Raw genomic sequence first — 16,621 nt, forward strand, 5'->3', positions numbered from 1 at the left:
ACAAAATAGGCCCTGGCTCAGAACCACTGCTCTATTCTTACTTTGTTTTTTTAGGTTCACTCTCTAGCTACCTCAGGAACTGGGCACTCAGTTACTTCTGAGATTGAATTAAAGGGTATAAAATAACATTTTCCTTCCTGCCATTTACCCTAAAAGTGGGAACTCCATATTAGGTCAAGCTTTCCAGGGCTCAGTCAAGCCAGGGTATTTAGGGGGAAATTTTTTCCCACCAGAAGACCTAGGGTTTTGTTACACACAACAGTCTGCCTCTTGGAATTCTGGCGGTAGCAGGTGGACCCCTTCAAGGCTGCATTGTAGCGACTTTCCCAGAGCGGTTGAAGAGGAAATGGCCCCACTGACTGGGCTTGGGGATGTTGACATAAGAAGAAAGGGACCGTTCTTCAGGGACAGGAGGAGCAGAGAGCCCAGGCCCCAAGCTCAGCAGCTCTCTCCAGGCTCAGCACCTCCACATCGGCCCCAGGAAGAGGGGAAGGCAGCGATGATAGTCCTTTCTCTGGAACAAAGCAGACATCCTCTCCATCTGAGCTGCTGTGGTCTCGGAAGCTGGAACTCTCGTTAAACCAGGAATGTGGAGCTCTCCACAGGCGAAGGCAGGCGTAAATTTCCTCTGTTTGTTTTGAGAGGACTAGTGTCGACTGCTGTAATGAGATCAGAGACCGCCCCAGGGACAAGGCCTCCAGGTCGGCCGCTGGAGCCGGTTTCTGTGGCTGTGCTCTCTGCTGAAGTTGTAGAACGTGGCGACTCTGCACAGCACGGCGGTGATGTGGCGGTGTGGTTGTGCCCTTGTTTCATTCCTGCCATTCTTGCCTCTCTGAGGCTACTAAAACGTCAGCGTGCAGTCATCCAATTCTAAACCACGGGAAAGTTAATGTAAGGCAGAGTCCTTTGCTCAGAGCTGAGGACAGACTGGGTTGTGTGCAGGACGTGCGGCCATGTGCAGGGAGGTGCCTGCTTCCTTGGGGTACCTTCCTGCACTGCTGAGGGGTACGGCTCTCATTGCCTGGCTACCCTTACGCTCTTCCTCGCCCAGCATCACTCTGTTAGGAGGAAGAGTTTGGGTATGAGCACAACAATGTAGCATATGCTACAAAGAACATATTTCTGCCTTGAGTCTGGATTACAGCTAAATGGTCACATACAGGACCCTAAATATAGCAGAATTCAGGGAACCCAAACCTGGACATTTAAGGAACCCCAAACTGGACATTTCTGGCACAATCCTATACTAAGCTGATACAGCCTGGCCAACTTCTGACCCCCGCACCTCCCCCCCCTGCCCCCGGCCAGGCCATCCCAATTTTTAGGTATGTTGGATAACAGAAAATAGTAAGTGCATAGTGAGCCCAAAAGCAGGAAAGGGAAATTGCCAGGTGCCAGAAGACATTGGTGCCACTGGCTCGTGAATGATTCAAAGCTGGCACGGGCTGTAGGGTCTAGAGGCTGTGCTGTTTATATTCACACAGGAACTGTTTGCCAAAAGGGGACAAGAAGAATTTCCCCTAGAGTCTCGGTGGGGCTTTGAGTGTGTATGTTTGGGGAGATGGAAATCCAAAGGCAACGTTGTTCCGCTACCTGCAGGATGTGGGAACTTCAGTTATTTTGACACAAACACTAAACTGGTTCGAGAACACTGAAAGCCCAAGGGCCCTGGTAGAAGCAAACACTAGATCCCTGTGGAGAAGTTAACAACCCAGGATGTGGTACGCCCTCACAAAGAACAAGCCACACTAAGAGCCTGGTATCCGAAGTACCAGGACCCTTGAACAGCACAGGTTTGAGCTGTGTGGGTCCACTTATACGAGGATGTTTTTCAATAAGGATGCACAGTACCGTAAATGTATTTTTCTCTTCCTTATGATTTTCTTTTCTCTAGCTAACTTAATTGTACGAATACAGTATATAATACATGTAACATGCAAAATATGTATTAGTGGATTGTCTATTAGCAGTTAACTTTGGGGCAGTCAAAAGTTATGCGTGAATATTTTATTTTGCGGTGAGTCTGCACCACGAAACCTCCTTACTGTTCAAGGGTCAATTGTAACAGGATTCGACCCTCAGGAAAGCCGAGATTAACAGTGAATCCCTAAAATTACTTTCGACAGGGTCCCATCAAGCCAAATTGAGCTTTCTTCTGTGGATCAATGAAAGTTTCTTCCCTGAGAAACAAGACATTACCCCTCCCCTGTGGCTTACTAAGCAGATGCGTTTCAGTTGTAAGCACTAGCCCCCAGTAAGGGGACCGGGCCTCATTACAGCTTGTCTTCAAAGTATTCTTGAGAATATTTAAATTCCTTCCCTGTAACCTTCTATTGGAGAAATAGCTGGTCCCCATGGGCTTCTTTAAAGAGAGATACCTTCCTAGTGATTTCCTTTGTCATTGCTTCCTTTTCAGTGGGTCATTCTGAAGTAACTCACTAACTGGGCTTTCTGTTGAGTTATTTTAGCTTCTTAGCAAATCACAGGAAATGTGTTTGCCTGGATTGTTCAGCAAACCCCCCAAGGGAGATTGTTTGAAGGTCTGTGGGATTCTTTCAGCATAAAATCAAAGAAACCCGGGGGGCCTGGTTGAGAAACCTTTGTCCGAGATTAATACAATTCAGCCTTCTCAATCCGAAGTGGACAAATGGTTGGGGATTGCCCAGGACTCTGGCTGGCCACCAAGTACACACCGCGCAGTGACATGCACTGTTGGCAAACATTGCTTGAGGATGCTAAAATTAAAGCATGATTCTTTCATATATTTATTAATGGAGTGATGAAATCACTTATGTTTATTTTTTTCTTCTGAGACATGTAAAGAGTATCCAAATAGTACCCTGCTGACCTAAAAGTGATGCCATATTCCTCAAGAGAAAACTCTCTAGTATTTTATTCTTAATTTGGACCTGTTATTTTTTCACTTAGTCTCAAAATATTCTGGCCAAAGGAGGAATAGATAGTAGATTTTGATGTTAAGACATCATGAGGATAGAATGAGAAGAAATGGGCTCACTTCGTGCCAGATTTAAGAAAGATCTTCTGTTATAACATAATACCATAGATTGGGTGGCTTAAACAAGTTTCCCACAGTCTGGAGGCTGGGAATCCTAAGATCAGGGTGCTGGCCAATGTGGTTCCTAGTGAGGGCTCTCTTACAGACAGCTACCTTCTTGCTGTATCCTCATGGTGGGGGAGAGGAGAGTGAGAGAGAGAAAAGAACAAGCTCTGGTATCTGCTCTTATAATGGCTAATCTTGTCATGGAGGGTCAACACTCATGACCTCACCTAAACCTAATTACTTCTCAAAGGCCCCACCTTCAAATACCATCACATCAGGGATTATGAATTATAAAGGCAATATATGAACTTTGGGGAGACACAAATATTCAGTTTATAGCACATTATAATTAAATTTTGTGTATGTTGAGAGCTGACTATGTCTTAAGGCAGTGGATAGGTGCTGGTTATTTATATATATAAAAGTCAAGCGACTGGAACCACAGGTCACTATGACGCACACTGTGGTGAATGGGCCTGATCGGGGCCCGGATCATCACCCCCCCCTCCAACCTCCTGCATCCCCTCCCACCCACCGGCCCAGCCCCGATCAGCCCCCCTTGGGGCAGGCTGGCCGGACCCCATCCGTGCACAAATTTGTGCACCAGGCCTCTAGTTTAGGCATAAAAAAGACAAGATCTCTTCACTTGAAATACTTACAAGCCAGTAGGGTGATTGAGAGGTAAACACCTATGTGCATTTACAAACAGAATGAGGTTGTGCTGAACAGTGATGAGAGAACAGAGGAGGGGAGGCGCACCTCATCTTTTTTGAACATTTCATTGAGTACTTTCTTCATATTACTTGGTTTAATCTTTAAAATAATCTTAGGAGGTATAAAGAATCCCCCCCCCCCAATTTTATGGATAATGAAATAGAGACTCAGAGGGTTCGTAACTTTCCAAAATCATGTGCCAAGAGGCAAAGTTGACATTCAGACTGACATTCAAGCACCCCTGGGCTTGCTGTGCCCAGTGAAACCACTGCAGTAGGATGCCAGAAGGGCCAGGAGACAGGTTGGGAGTTCTAGCCTGGAGAATTAAAAGTATAAAGAACCCACCAAGAAAGGTGTATAGGAAAAGATGCAAACTGGCCAACCAAATCCAACCATTATGTTTTCCAAAGTATTAACATAATTTGCCAACATTAATAAAGCCAATGATTTTACATGTTCTCTGCTTTTTCTGGCTTTCTTGAATACCAGAAGCTCTGATATTCCTACTTCCCCGATGCTCCAGGCCCCTCCACTCTGCACTGTCTTCTCTGGCCTGACCATTCACTCATCTCATTCTTTTTTGACCACTGTAGGCATCTGAATTTGTGTCCCCTGGTTTAGATAGTCACCCGGGCAAGAGAAGTAGGCTGAGCTGGGTAACCTCTTGGCAGCTCTTCTCTACTGTGCCTTTAATGAAGATATTCCTAATCACTGGGAGACCAATATTGACCTTTTAAGAGTGATATCCTTGAGACTGAATGTTAGATATCCCGACTTATGATTTGACCAAGTAAGGGAAATGTAAGGGTGTGTGATGGAAGTGGTGACATGAAAGCAATGGACTCTTGACTGCTTGGCACTATTGGCCCTTCACTGGCCTCAATTCCTCCCCATCAGGCTCTCAGGGCAAATTTTTTTGTGTACCAGCAGTATGTCTCTCTATAATTTACAGTCCTCTCATTTCCTCTTCCTTTTCACAATTTCCTGTTGAACCATAATTCATATGCTAGTTAAACTCAGAATATTAATTTTCAAATTGCCTAACCTACCCTTGGGAAAGAAGGCTGTGGATTATGCTTGTTGGGAAGACGCTCTCATCTTTCTGGCTTAGGCTGTGTGTTTTCCATGGGGAGCAGAGCATGGGGAGCAAGGCCAATGGCAAATATCATCCAGTCTCTAGGGGCAGAACCATGTTATGGTGGGTTTGCAGCCATAATGTGGGGATGGTCAGAACACAGAGGTCCTGAAGAACCAGAGCCACATGTCTGCTGCAACTTTGAGGATAGAGAAAGAGCTGCTCCGGTCCCTTCTGCTCTTCTTCAGAAAGAAAAGAAGGAGCCATCACTTGGAGAGGTTATGTGCATTTCGGGTGGGGGGACAGGATCATTTAATAAGGAGCAGCATGCCCCTTATTGTGGAAGGGAGGGATTGGCCTGTCAGTAATTAAATAGTCTTACATTTATCCGGTCTTGCACAAGGATTCCAGGTGAAGGTTGTCAGTACTTCAGGGACACATGAATTACTCCAACCCATGAAAACAGGGTGGAGAACATTAGGGTTCTTTCTCTCATCTGTTCATCTGATTTTCTAAGCTCCTAAGTCCTTGATTTGGAAAATTTCTTCTAAACTCTTGTCATCTTGTCTTCTCTCCCTTTCTCTTCAAAACCTTTTTGTCTTTTTATAACTTTATTTTTTCTCCACAAACTCTTGGGTCCTCTGCTTAGGCTGCTGGATTTGGTGGTGGGGAGGGGAGTGACCTCAGGATGTATTATATCTAAAAGCCAGCAAGACCTTTAACACTGTGAGGAGTGACCTGCCCACTCTTGTTGGCTTTTTCCCTGTAGGACTGCCTAAGCTACCTACTTTGAATTGTATTACAACAGACTTCTAGAATGAACATCTTGGAAGGGGATGAGGGATTTGGAGTGGGGAAAAAGCCCAACTCATTATATTTCATTTTATATTGGCAATAGGTATTAGTTGCATTTTCAAGGGCCAAGAAATAATACAATCCACACACACAAATAAAACAGCTCTGTGACAGCTTTAAGCTTCTCTTTAGAGGGAGGAGAATAAAGTTGGCTTATACCTCTGTACCACATTAGCAGTGATCCAGGTAAAATAGACTTCTCTGTGGTAGGTGGAGGTTGGTGGTAAATAAATAGTGGTGAAACAGGTAGGCCCAGTCTTAACTTTACTTCAGCTCCCACTTGCTGACACCCGGTCCATGGAAGTGTATAATATAGAGAAGCCATAGGATGTGGTGTTGTCACCAGGAGCCCGAATCTCTCGATCCCTTCCATAGTGAGGACCTTGCGGCTGAGGGGCACTTGGCCACAGCACTGAACTGTCTCTAGGTATCTGTTTACTTATCTGCCCTTTAGTTTTCTCCTTTCGTTGTAGCCTTTATCTTTTCTTTTCATTCTCTTGATGGTCTCTTCTTACACTTACCCCGTCTCCACCTTCCTGCTTCTACCCACCGGGAAACATGAATTACGTTTCATTAATCTTTTAGAAGTGTAAGGTTGATTTGACCACAGGCTTTGTTGCCCATTGAACCAAATCTGCTAGGACCAACTGAGTGGAAGTCACATGTTAGCTTGTGTGGGTTGACTTTCTCCAGACACCCTTTAAAGGCGTCAGTACTTCTTGTGTTTTTGTTTAGTATCAGAAGAACTCAACTTCATAGACAATTAAAAAGAAACACTGAAAAACAGAATAATAAGAAAAACTTCCTTAATTACATCATGGTAACTCAGCTATCTTTTTCCTTAATGCTTTATTTTTAAGATGCAGTTTCCGTGTCTGTGTGTGTGTGTGTGTGTGTGTGCTATATTGTTATTGTTTTTAATTTAAATTCTTTATTGTTGAAAGTATAAACTTATGTCTCCTTTTCCCCCCCATTGGCCTCTCCCTGCCTGCTCCTATCCCTCCCCCCCACAGTCTACTTTTTTAAGCTGTGGATTTCCGGAAGCTTCTTCATAAACTGAATTGGCTGCAAAACAAGCAGGTTCTGTCTGTTTCAAAGGAGATTGAAAGTACTTGGTCGAACAAGGCCAGTCTTTTAGGTTGCTGTCCAGAAGCGAACTGACCCATTTTCTAAAACTGTCATCTGTTCACTGAGGTGTTTCTGTTAATGGTTGTCTTTGAGTGTGTGTGTGTGTGTGTGTGTGTGTGTGTGTGTGTGTGTGTGAGATTGGGAAAGGTTTTTTATGTGTCGTTTTTGTACATATTTTAATTCTGTAGTATCTTGAAGTCATTTCTAGCCCAGTGTCTATTCCAGCATGACTAAGAATTCTTTTTCCTCTCTGTATCTAGCTCCTTTTTTTTTTTTTTTTGTACCTTTGCAGGATTTTCCCCCCTTTTTACATTTTAATGACTGAAATTGCCTACTGCCCATAAGAATTATGCATCTAAAGAAACTTTTACATGATTACCATTTTATATGTACATAGAAATTTAGCCCTGTACAGAAATTTCTATCATCTGATTGTCACTTTGGTTATTTGCAGAGTACCATAAACATTTATATTTAAATTTGAGTCCATTAGATTAACTTAAAGTAACATCAAAAAGATTACACTTTAATGTAGAATTGAAAAGAAAAGTTACTGTGTATTTAAAAAGGCATGAAAACTGATCTATGAGATATAAGTTTGTATAAGGGAACAAAAGTTTGTTATTCTAAAACTAGCTTATTGTCCCTATTTTTAATTTTATTGTTGACAGTATTACAGATGTATCTCATTTTCTCCCTTTTTGCTCCCCTCCATGTATCTAGCTTCTTAATTAAGAAAACTACCACTCAGATTGATATCAGTACTAAGTGATAAAGTGCATTATACAATTTCGAGCACTGTACAGCTGTAAGATATTCTTAATATTCTTTAAAAGTTTTACCATCCTGGACATTAAAAGATTTGCCTTTAAAAAGAAACCTGAAGGCAATCTGCAATGATAATCAACATTGTTTTGAAGATCTACATGAAGCATCTACATCATCTTAGGCTCTGTGAGAGCAAAGAAAAAAATCTATTCATAATATTTATTGAGGAATTTATATGTGACCTAATATTGCCCTCAATATTAGTCTGAGTTTTTTAGTCTTGACTTTGACATAGGACCAACAAACATGAAAATGACCTAAGAACACTTGGTGTGGTGTGGAGGGGCAAGGAGAAGGATCCATAATTAGTTTAGTGCAATCTATATACCCATGTTCTGAGGGCATGGGGATTGTGGCATCCTTGGAGCTGGGTGGAATTTCCTTGGGGAAATTATTCCAAGAATTCTTGTCTGTTTATTATTATCTTCGTGTGCCCACCTTTCCTGTGTTGATACCAATGTGTACATTTGAATGGAATTCTGACAAAAGGCATCTCTACAAGGCTTTTGGACAAACTTCCCAGTTCCTTGCTGGGCCATAGCTTTTAAGTGAATCAAATACATATATTTAAAAGGAAACAACATTTATGAAGTTCTACTTTAAAATGCAGAAATTCATTAGCATCTGCTTCTGGAAAATTAAGAGTAAAAGCATAATATTTTGTCAGTCAATTTAAGTCTGGTTAGAATTAGATATTGAATTTTCTTGATTTTGAAACAATGGCATCATTTGCATAAAGGGGTGTTTAGATGTATTTAAGCTACAAAGTGAAATTCCAGGGTCTCCCCCATGTTGTACATCATTGTTAAAAATGTTATTGCTATGACTGAATGGGGTATTTTCTTTGGATTCTATGTGTCTCAAATAGCCAGTGAGTGACCTGCAATTTTCTGCCCCTGTCTTATTTATAAAAGGAATTCAATAATAATATGCTCACAGAATAGTAATGTGCAGATTAGAAGTTTATCTTTTGAAAATCTAAACTGCAAAATTATTTTCTTAATGATGAAAGATATTAATATCTTTGACCTCTTTGTGTCCTTGACTCCGTTAGCAGATGTGCACGGGCCTCAAACCGTTCTCCAACAGAGCAAGGATGATTGCTAAAAACTAGAGGTGATTATGGTGAGCCAGTGGGATTATGAGTCTTTTTTCCTTTTCCTATTGAACATTTCCAATATTGTTATTATATTATAATTAAAAAGAATAGATTTTTTAAAGCACTGTAGTTCCATTCAAACCTCCAATTCCAGTGTTTATGGAAAGGTTCAGATAGATGCAGTCTTAAAAAAATAACAGTAATAAGGTGATTATAAGGAACCTTATAGTGTTGTATTCTCCTCTCAAATCCAACCATAAAATATTTTTCAACGAAAATGGCTACAAGTCTAGTTACGTAGTCAAAGATATTTTATTTATTATTGTATTATTTTCCTTAATGTTTGACAGATTAAGAACCCTGGAATCATACTGTCAGGTCTGATCAAATAATTGAATAAATTCCCGCTCCCTTGGAAACTGACCTTTAGACCACTTCACCCAACATGCCCTTTGGCTTAGACCACATTCCACTTGCTAAGACCATTGTCTTTCCCTCAGGACCCACCCAGAGAATTTCTCTACCACTTTGGCCTTGTGCGTTCCTCCTTCGGCGACACTAACACATACAATAACTGTTTTACCCTAAAATTTAATTCAAGTAAATTAAAAAACCTACCTAATGAACCAACAGCATGGATAAAAACGTGGACCCTTATTCCATTTGAGAGGGAACTGGATCGTCTGGTTCACTTGGCCCTTGGAAAACTGACCCCCTAATTGGCCTGATGGGATGCTGCCTCCCAAGGAGCTCTGTGGAAGATTCTGTTATCTGTTCATCTTAGCAACGATACAGTCAGGCTCCAGCAAATACCTGGCCGTTCCTTTAGGTTTTGTGGGCAGTAGGGCAAGGTACACAGTAGGTGCTGCTCACATACTAGATCCTTTCCCTTCCTAAGGAAGTCAAAGCCTGAACTACAAACTCTTAAATAGCTGACTTCTATGGCAGTGCCCACACCTAATAAGTACTCAGAAAAAAGTTATTGAATGAGTGTTCTTGTCTCTGTGTATCTGCGGTCTCTCTGTGCGTATAATATGCAGCTTTTCCTTGGCCACTGGTATGCTCAGTATCCGTGGCCTTAAGACTCTTGATTTGACTCTGTAGACCTGCACCATCCAGTATGGTAGCCACTAACTACATGTGGCTGTTTACCTTTAAATTTCATTAAAATTCCGTAGAATCGATTCCATTCCCCTATGCACTAGCCACGTTTCCAGTGCTTGGTAGCCACCTGTGGCCATAGTGGTCATGGAGCATTGCCATCACGGCAAAAAGTCTCATTGGACACAGGACTGCTCTGTGCCTTTCTGGGCACCAGCTTATGGATCTCCTTTGTCTGTGTTCGCAGTGCAGCTGCCTGCTTCAGGAAGGGAGGTCTACGGGAACAAGGAGAATCTTCAGGGACAGCCTCGCATTGTGACATGCCTGATCCCTCACTTCAGGCCCTGCAGCATGAACAAGGTAAGATGTTCTTTGAGGAATCATCACTTGTCTCTTCTTTGTGGTACCATGATGTTTTCTGGGTACATAGTGTCTTTCTATGTTGTGAGTAGATTACTTCTCTTGCCCAAAGCATTCCAGAGATTGGAGAGTGTGTGACCTGAGAAAGCAATGCTTACAGTCCAGGGTCATAGGAGCTGGTGGCTACTCTATGGTGGTGCAGTCCTCTGGAGGTGTCACTTGTGTTTGCCCGTGGCCTCTAAGTTGCAAAGTATTGGTTATTAGTATTACTGTCTTGACATGAATATTGGAAGATTAAGACTCTGGAATGAAACTACCTGTGTTTAAAGATCAGCTCTTTTAGATGCTAGCTTCAGTGACCTTGGACAAGTGTTACGGTTCTCTGTGCCTCAGTTTCCCCATTTGTAAAATATTGATGATAATGGCTCCTACCTCCCTGTCGTATGTACGTAATGAGTTCATATGTGCACCAGTGCTTAATATATGTGCCTGTCCACATTGCAAGCATTTGATTAAATATTTGCTGGGTGTTTTTTTTTATACTGGGGACACTGTTATCCCTTAGTCATTGTTGCTAAAGAGTCTTCGGTGCCTCTGCAACATTTCCATTAATTCCCTGATTGGTTCGGCAAGCAGTGATTGAGTACCAGGTGGGCACTCTGGAGGCGAACGCGGAATGGGGCCTTCAGCAGGTGACAGACCACTTGGGGGCAGAGTGGCTGGTGTTCTCATGCAGCATGTACCAGAAGCTCTGGAGGTGCAGAAGAAGGCACATCTGATTCTTGGGGACCTGGAAAGGGCAGAATAGAGGAGGTGACATTTTGAATTGGATCCTGGATGATAAATGGTCATTTCTTTGGACTTAGAAGTAGGGCAGGTAAAGGAAACAACCTGTTTAGGGTCAGAAGCATATGAGAAAGTCTGGCATGTTTAGAGAACAACAAAGAGGGCAGAACAACTGGGGCAGAATGTCTCAGCCTCAACACTGCGGACATTAGGACCAGGTAATTCTCCGTGTCTGAGAGGCTGTGTTCTGCACGGGAGTACGTTTAGTAGCATCCCCCTCTCCTTACGTCAGTTGTGATAACCAAAAGTGTCCCCCTTGCGGGGACAAAAACAGCCCTGGCTCAGAACTACTGGTGGAAGATGGCAGATAGGAGCTGGAGAAGGAGGGAGGGGTTCCGTTCTGAGAGCGAGTGAAGGATTTAAATCAGAGAGAGACATTTCGGAGGCCTGCAAAAGAGCTACCTTATCACCTTATCTCTGGGTTGTGAGAGTTGGACAGTGCTTTTACATGATTTGCTCTTACAAAGGTATTATGGAATCCCTAGGCTTTTAGAAAGCGTATTTACCGTATTGAGATTCTTCTACTAAGTACCCCTTTCCAGGGGAAATTTTTCTCATAGCCATTTGTTTGGCCTACTCAGTGTCTGCTGCTTTACCCCATCTGAAGAGACCAGGAAAAAATAAGCAATTATTTTTTGAGAGGTTTCCATTTAACTGAGCCAAGCCAAAGAGAAGGAACCTTGTGCGCGCACACACACCAGCTTAAATACTTACTTTAAGCAGTCTTTGAGAAGTGAGCTGTTGGAATACTGGAAGATCATGATTGAAGGTTGCGAATGAGAGGAGTTTCATCATTGTGGCCATTGCAAACCACGACTTCTGCTAGAGTTTGGTGTACTGAGAAGCTAAGACAACTCTTGGAAAGGCTCTGATTAGCAAGCACGATGCAGTATGACAGCCCTGCCCTACATTTCTCCAGGGCAACTCAAGACTTGATGTCATGGTTTGGCTCTTGCCACACAGCTGGGAACCAGACTCCTTAGCCATTTCAAGTGTCTCAGTAGGTGTGTCTGTGGCTTGGAAGTTATGTTCTGCCCGAGTGGCCCAGCGAGTACGTTATTTTATATTACAGTATTTTAACTTAAAGTGGTGATTAAGCATGATGTGTAACCATCACAGGTCAGCATTTTTCCTTATGGTTTTCTTGGCATTCAACAAAGACTAGGGAAGGAAACAGATCTTCTTGGCACAAATAAAACTAGAGAATCATCTCATCAATTAGAGTGTGTAAGTTAGAATGTAGGAAATATTTTTGTGGGAATGATTGATTTTCTAGGGAGATTTGTTCCTAGAAAGTTAGAGACCTTCGAATTGTGCACTTTCCACTTCCCTGGAGGTACACTGTAAGAACTCTCCTTCCTTCCCAAGCCCCAGCTAGCTGATGGGACACTTCAGTTTGGGAGGTGTCGGGATGGGGGGTGGTCACAGCGTTCTGGGGTTCAGTGTGATTCCTGTGAAAGTGCCAGGGCACCTCGGATCCCACGCATTGGCAGCTCCCTTTGGAGTCAGTCAGAGATGACACCTCTGAAAAACACAGGCATGGCTTCTTGGCACAAGGGGTTGGCAGTTTGACTCCTTTAAAAGGGCTAACCTGACAGTCAGTGAACTGCTGCCCTTGAACTTCTGTCTTTGTCAGGGTGTGAGAACACACCTGGAAGGGCTGCAGCTTCGGCCCTCAGACACCGGCATGCTGGTGCCTGTGTGCTGGCAGAGAACAGAGTGAGGGCATGCCCTGGGCTCAGTGCTTCTCAGGAATCTTGTGTCATTCCCTAAGGCCAGTGTGCACGGGGCATGTCAGTTTGATTTCCAGCACATAAGGTTTATACAGAGTAGATGCCTTCCTAGTTATTCACCTTTTTAATATTGTAAACGGACTTTAAGGGTTGTACAGTATGGGCTTTGGGTTCTAGTCTTACATGTGAAAGAAATTGTGGTGCACAAATTTTTCCTGGGTGCTCATTCTCCCTGGCCCTTATACAGACTTGAAGACCATCTTTCCAACTTCCATACTCTCCTTAGATCTTTTTTCAGGAGCTGACTTTCCAATCTTCATATTGATTAAAAACTTTCTCATTAGGATGTAACTTTAAATTTTGTCAAAAGTCTTCATCTTTCTACTTTCATGGTCATTCCCTTGTTAATATATATAAATATATTACATTACACATGTAATATATTGTGAATTTTTGCTAGTAAGGAGGATTGTTTGGGGTCTGTTTGTTATTATGCTGTAAAGAGAGGATTTTAGTGTGTTATTTAAAAAATCCTGGCCAACTGGGAGGCAGGTTGGACAAGATGGGGTTTGGGAGAGGCAAATTGGGCAGGATGAGGTGCATTCGTTACATACCACGATGTAAGCTAACAAACCCACACAAACAAGGGCAGAGTTCCACTCTTGGAAAATCTCTCTTCCTAACAGCAACCTTGGAAGTAGGATCCTAAACTCTTTCCCTTGTGGTCCTCGTTTCCATGAAGGCATATCACATGGCGTTCTCTGCCTTGAATTTATGAGGACACTTCATCTGATTGAAAAATAATTGATTTTTCTGTTATTACACAGAATGCTCCTCTTCCCCTTCCCACAGTGAAAATGAATCTTCCTGAAAACTGTTTCTTCCTTGTTATGTTCAAATAAAGCCAGATCTGATTGTTATTGCTTTGGACAAATGCCATAGCATGAAGTGGAGTAGAGTGGTGTCTATTATTTTTCTTGATGGGTGGATGCCACTGTTTCTGCTTAAAATCTGCCCAACAGAATTTTCTTCTCTGAATAGTTTCCAGTATTCGGCACCATATCCTACTGTGCCAGGTTTGAGGCACTTTCACCTTTACATTCAGATCAATATCTCTACAGTCAACTAAAAAGTAAAACTGAAATTTACTGACTGCCTCCATTTGGAGGTTTTGTGTGTGTGTGTGTGTGTGTGTGTGTGTGTGTGTGTGTGTGTGTGTTTTAAAACTTTGCACCTCCTTAATGAAAAGCAGTGAAGCCCAGAACTCATTACCCCGGCTCTCCTGCCCAACACATAGCCTGCACACAACTCTTCTTGACTAAATATCAGCTCCTCCAACACATATCTATCGAATGCATGCTATGTACCATGTGAACAAAACAAAGGTCTTTGCCATTGGAAGCTTCTGTTCTGGCCAGGTGAGAAGAGTCATCAAATCCAAGAGGTTTAATATGAAAACATAAACCTTATGTTAACACCGCCCCCCCCCCCCCCCCAATTTTAAACTTCTTTCACTGAAAGAGCTGGTTAATGGAGCTACTGGATGCAGTATAAGTAATTGGTGAAGAATAAACATATAAGATCTCTCTCTTCCTCTTCCCAGGATACTCTTAGTAGTTTTACCAAATGACTAGCCTGCATTTAGTGAGGCTGTACTGTTGTTTTTCTAAAGGCCACAGCCAAATCCCCCTTGTGGCAGACTTTGAAGAAATATCACACTCCAAAAACTATGACAGGAAAGAAAATACAATAAGTATTAAATGATCTTGGAGTAAAGAAGGCCTTGTTAATTTCTGGTGGCAAAAATTATAAATGAAGAAAATGTATGTAAAACCTGAAAATTCCTTTTCATGAAAAGACATTCTGAACTATCCTCAAAGACAAAAAAAGACAAAACCAGGACAATATTTACCACATATAAGACAGAGAGTTAACTGAGCTAATTTAGTAAGAGTTCTTACAATTAATTGAATAAAGATTATTATTCTAATAGAAAATAGGCAAAGAACAGAAAGATAAAACCAATAAAAAGGAAGAAATATGATCAGTAAATAACATGTAAGGAAATGTTCAACCTTGACAGTTATCAAAGAAATGCAAATTAAAATGATGAGATGGTTTTCCCTACCTATACAATTGAGGATTTGTAAAATGTACTCAGTGAAGGTAAGAATGGGAATATTAGGCTCTCTCATGCACAGTGAAAGAACATGTTTCACCTTTTGATTCAGAAATTATATTTCTAGAACAGTTACTCAAATGAAATGTCAAGGAATGTATAAAAAATTTAGCTAAGACATTCATCACATATTGCTATAATAGTAATTTTTCAAAGGTAATAACCATGGTACAACCATACAATAAAAATACCAAGAAGGGATGAAGGGATATTTAATGACATAAAAAGATGTTCTAAATACAGGGTGTCCCCCAGAAGATGTATATATACTTTAACAGCTGATTCTATTACATTTTGAAAATGAAATGTATTTTAATAAATACTGCCTTATAATTATTCAAAGTGTGTATACATTTTGGGGGACATCTGTATACTGTGAAATGGCAAGTTACATACCAATATGTACAGTTTTATTATTGTTTCACTTTAAAAAAATACTTTTTTTATTAACTTCAGAGAGGAAGGGTGAAGGAGAGATAGAAACATCAATGATGAGAGATGATCATTGATAGGCTGCCTCCTGTATACCCCCTATTGGGGATCAAACCCACAACCCAGGAATGTACTCTGACCAGGAATTGAACCGTGACCTGATGATTCATAGGTCGAGATTCAACCACTGAGCCACGTGGCCAGTTTATTGTTTCACTTTTTAAGGTACATGTCTGCCCACAAAATAAAGATTGCAGATACACATCAAAATATTAAGAGCATTATCTTTTTTTGCTTGTATTTGTAAATTTTTTTTAGCAATGTATATTTTTTCATGCTAAAAAACTATATCTTCTATATATATAAAAGGCTAATATGCTTGACCAGGAGACCAGGCATTCTATCTCTTGCTATGACATGCGCTGACCACCAGGGAGTGGTGTGGAACAAAGGAAGGCCCCGGCCGGCAGCTGGAAGGCCCTGATTGGCCTTGATCACCAGCCAGACCTAGGGACCCTACCTGTGCACAAATTTCATGTACCAGGCCTCTAGTTTTAAAATAAAAGACAAATTAGCTTTAAGATGTGAGCTTCACTGTATTTTTTTTAATCCTCACCTGAGGATATGTTTTTTATTGATTTTTTAGAGAGAGGATGAGAGAGAAAGAGAAAGAGAGAAAGGAAGAAACAGATGTGAGAGAGAAACTTGGATCATTTGCCTCCTGTGTGCTCCCCTACCAGGGGTCAAACCTTCAACCCAGGTATGTGCCCTGCCTGGGAATTGAGCCCACAACCTTCTGGTGAATGGGATGATGCTCCAACTCACTAAGCCACCCGGCCAGGGCAAGCTTTACTGTATTTTTAAAATAAATGTGATACAAAGACTGGCAGGATATTGCAGGGACTTTCTCAGAGGGTGGGGACATGCATTTGTTTCTTTTTTTAAAGAATATTTTTCTGTGTTTTCAACTTTCCTATAATAACTATTGTGTATATCATTAACAATCAGGAAAAAGGCATTTTAGCTGTTTCACATTTGAGGCAAACAACTGGATATTTAGTGAAGATATTTAATGGGCAGATAGAGAAAAGAGACAGAGCCTTTGGTTAAAACAGAGATTTGGACTCAGGAGTTCTTCTATTTGTCGTATTACCAGAAAGGAACATGTTAATGTATTAATGATTTGGGGGCAGTAGTCAGTAGAGAAATG

General features: G+C 41.7%; 1 protein-coding gene across 2 annotated transcripts in view; it reads left to right on the top strand.

Moving 5' to 3' along the window:
- BACH2 (BTB domain and CNC homolog 2) overlaps positions 1 to 16,621 on the top strand; it is a 336,731-nt gene that overhangs the window by 82,343 nt on the left and 237,767 nt on the right. Inside the window, exon 2 of one of the 2 annotated variants that reach the window (XM_070418072.1) lies at positions 10,109 to 10,221. The gene's annotated coding sequence lies outside the window, so the exon portion shown is untranslated. The remainder of the gene's footprint in view (positions 1 to 10,108; positions 10,222 to 16,621) is intronic. The other variant, XM_070418073.1, reaches the window with a different exon arrangement.

The sequence above is a fragment of the Myotis yumanensis genome, unplaced genomic scaffold, assembly GCF_028538775.1.
Source record: "Myotis yumanensis isolate MYYU_CA2020_CCGP unplaced genomic scaffold, mMyoYum1.0.hap1 SCAF_6, whole genome shotgun sequence".
NCBI classification, from domain to species: domain Eukaryota; kingdom Metazoa; phylum Chordata; class Mammalia; order Chiroptera; family Vespertilionidae; genus Myotis; species Myotis yumanensis.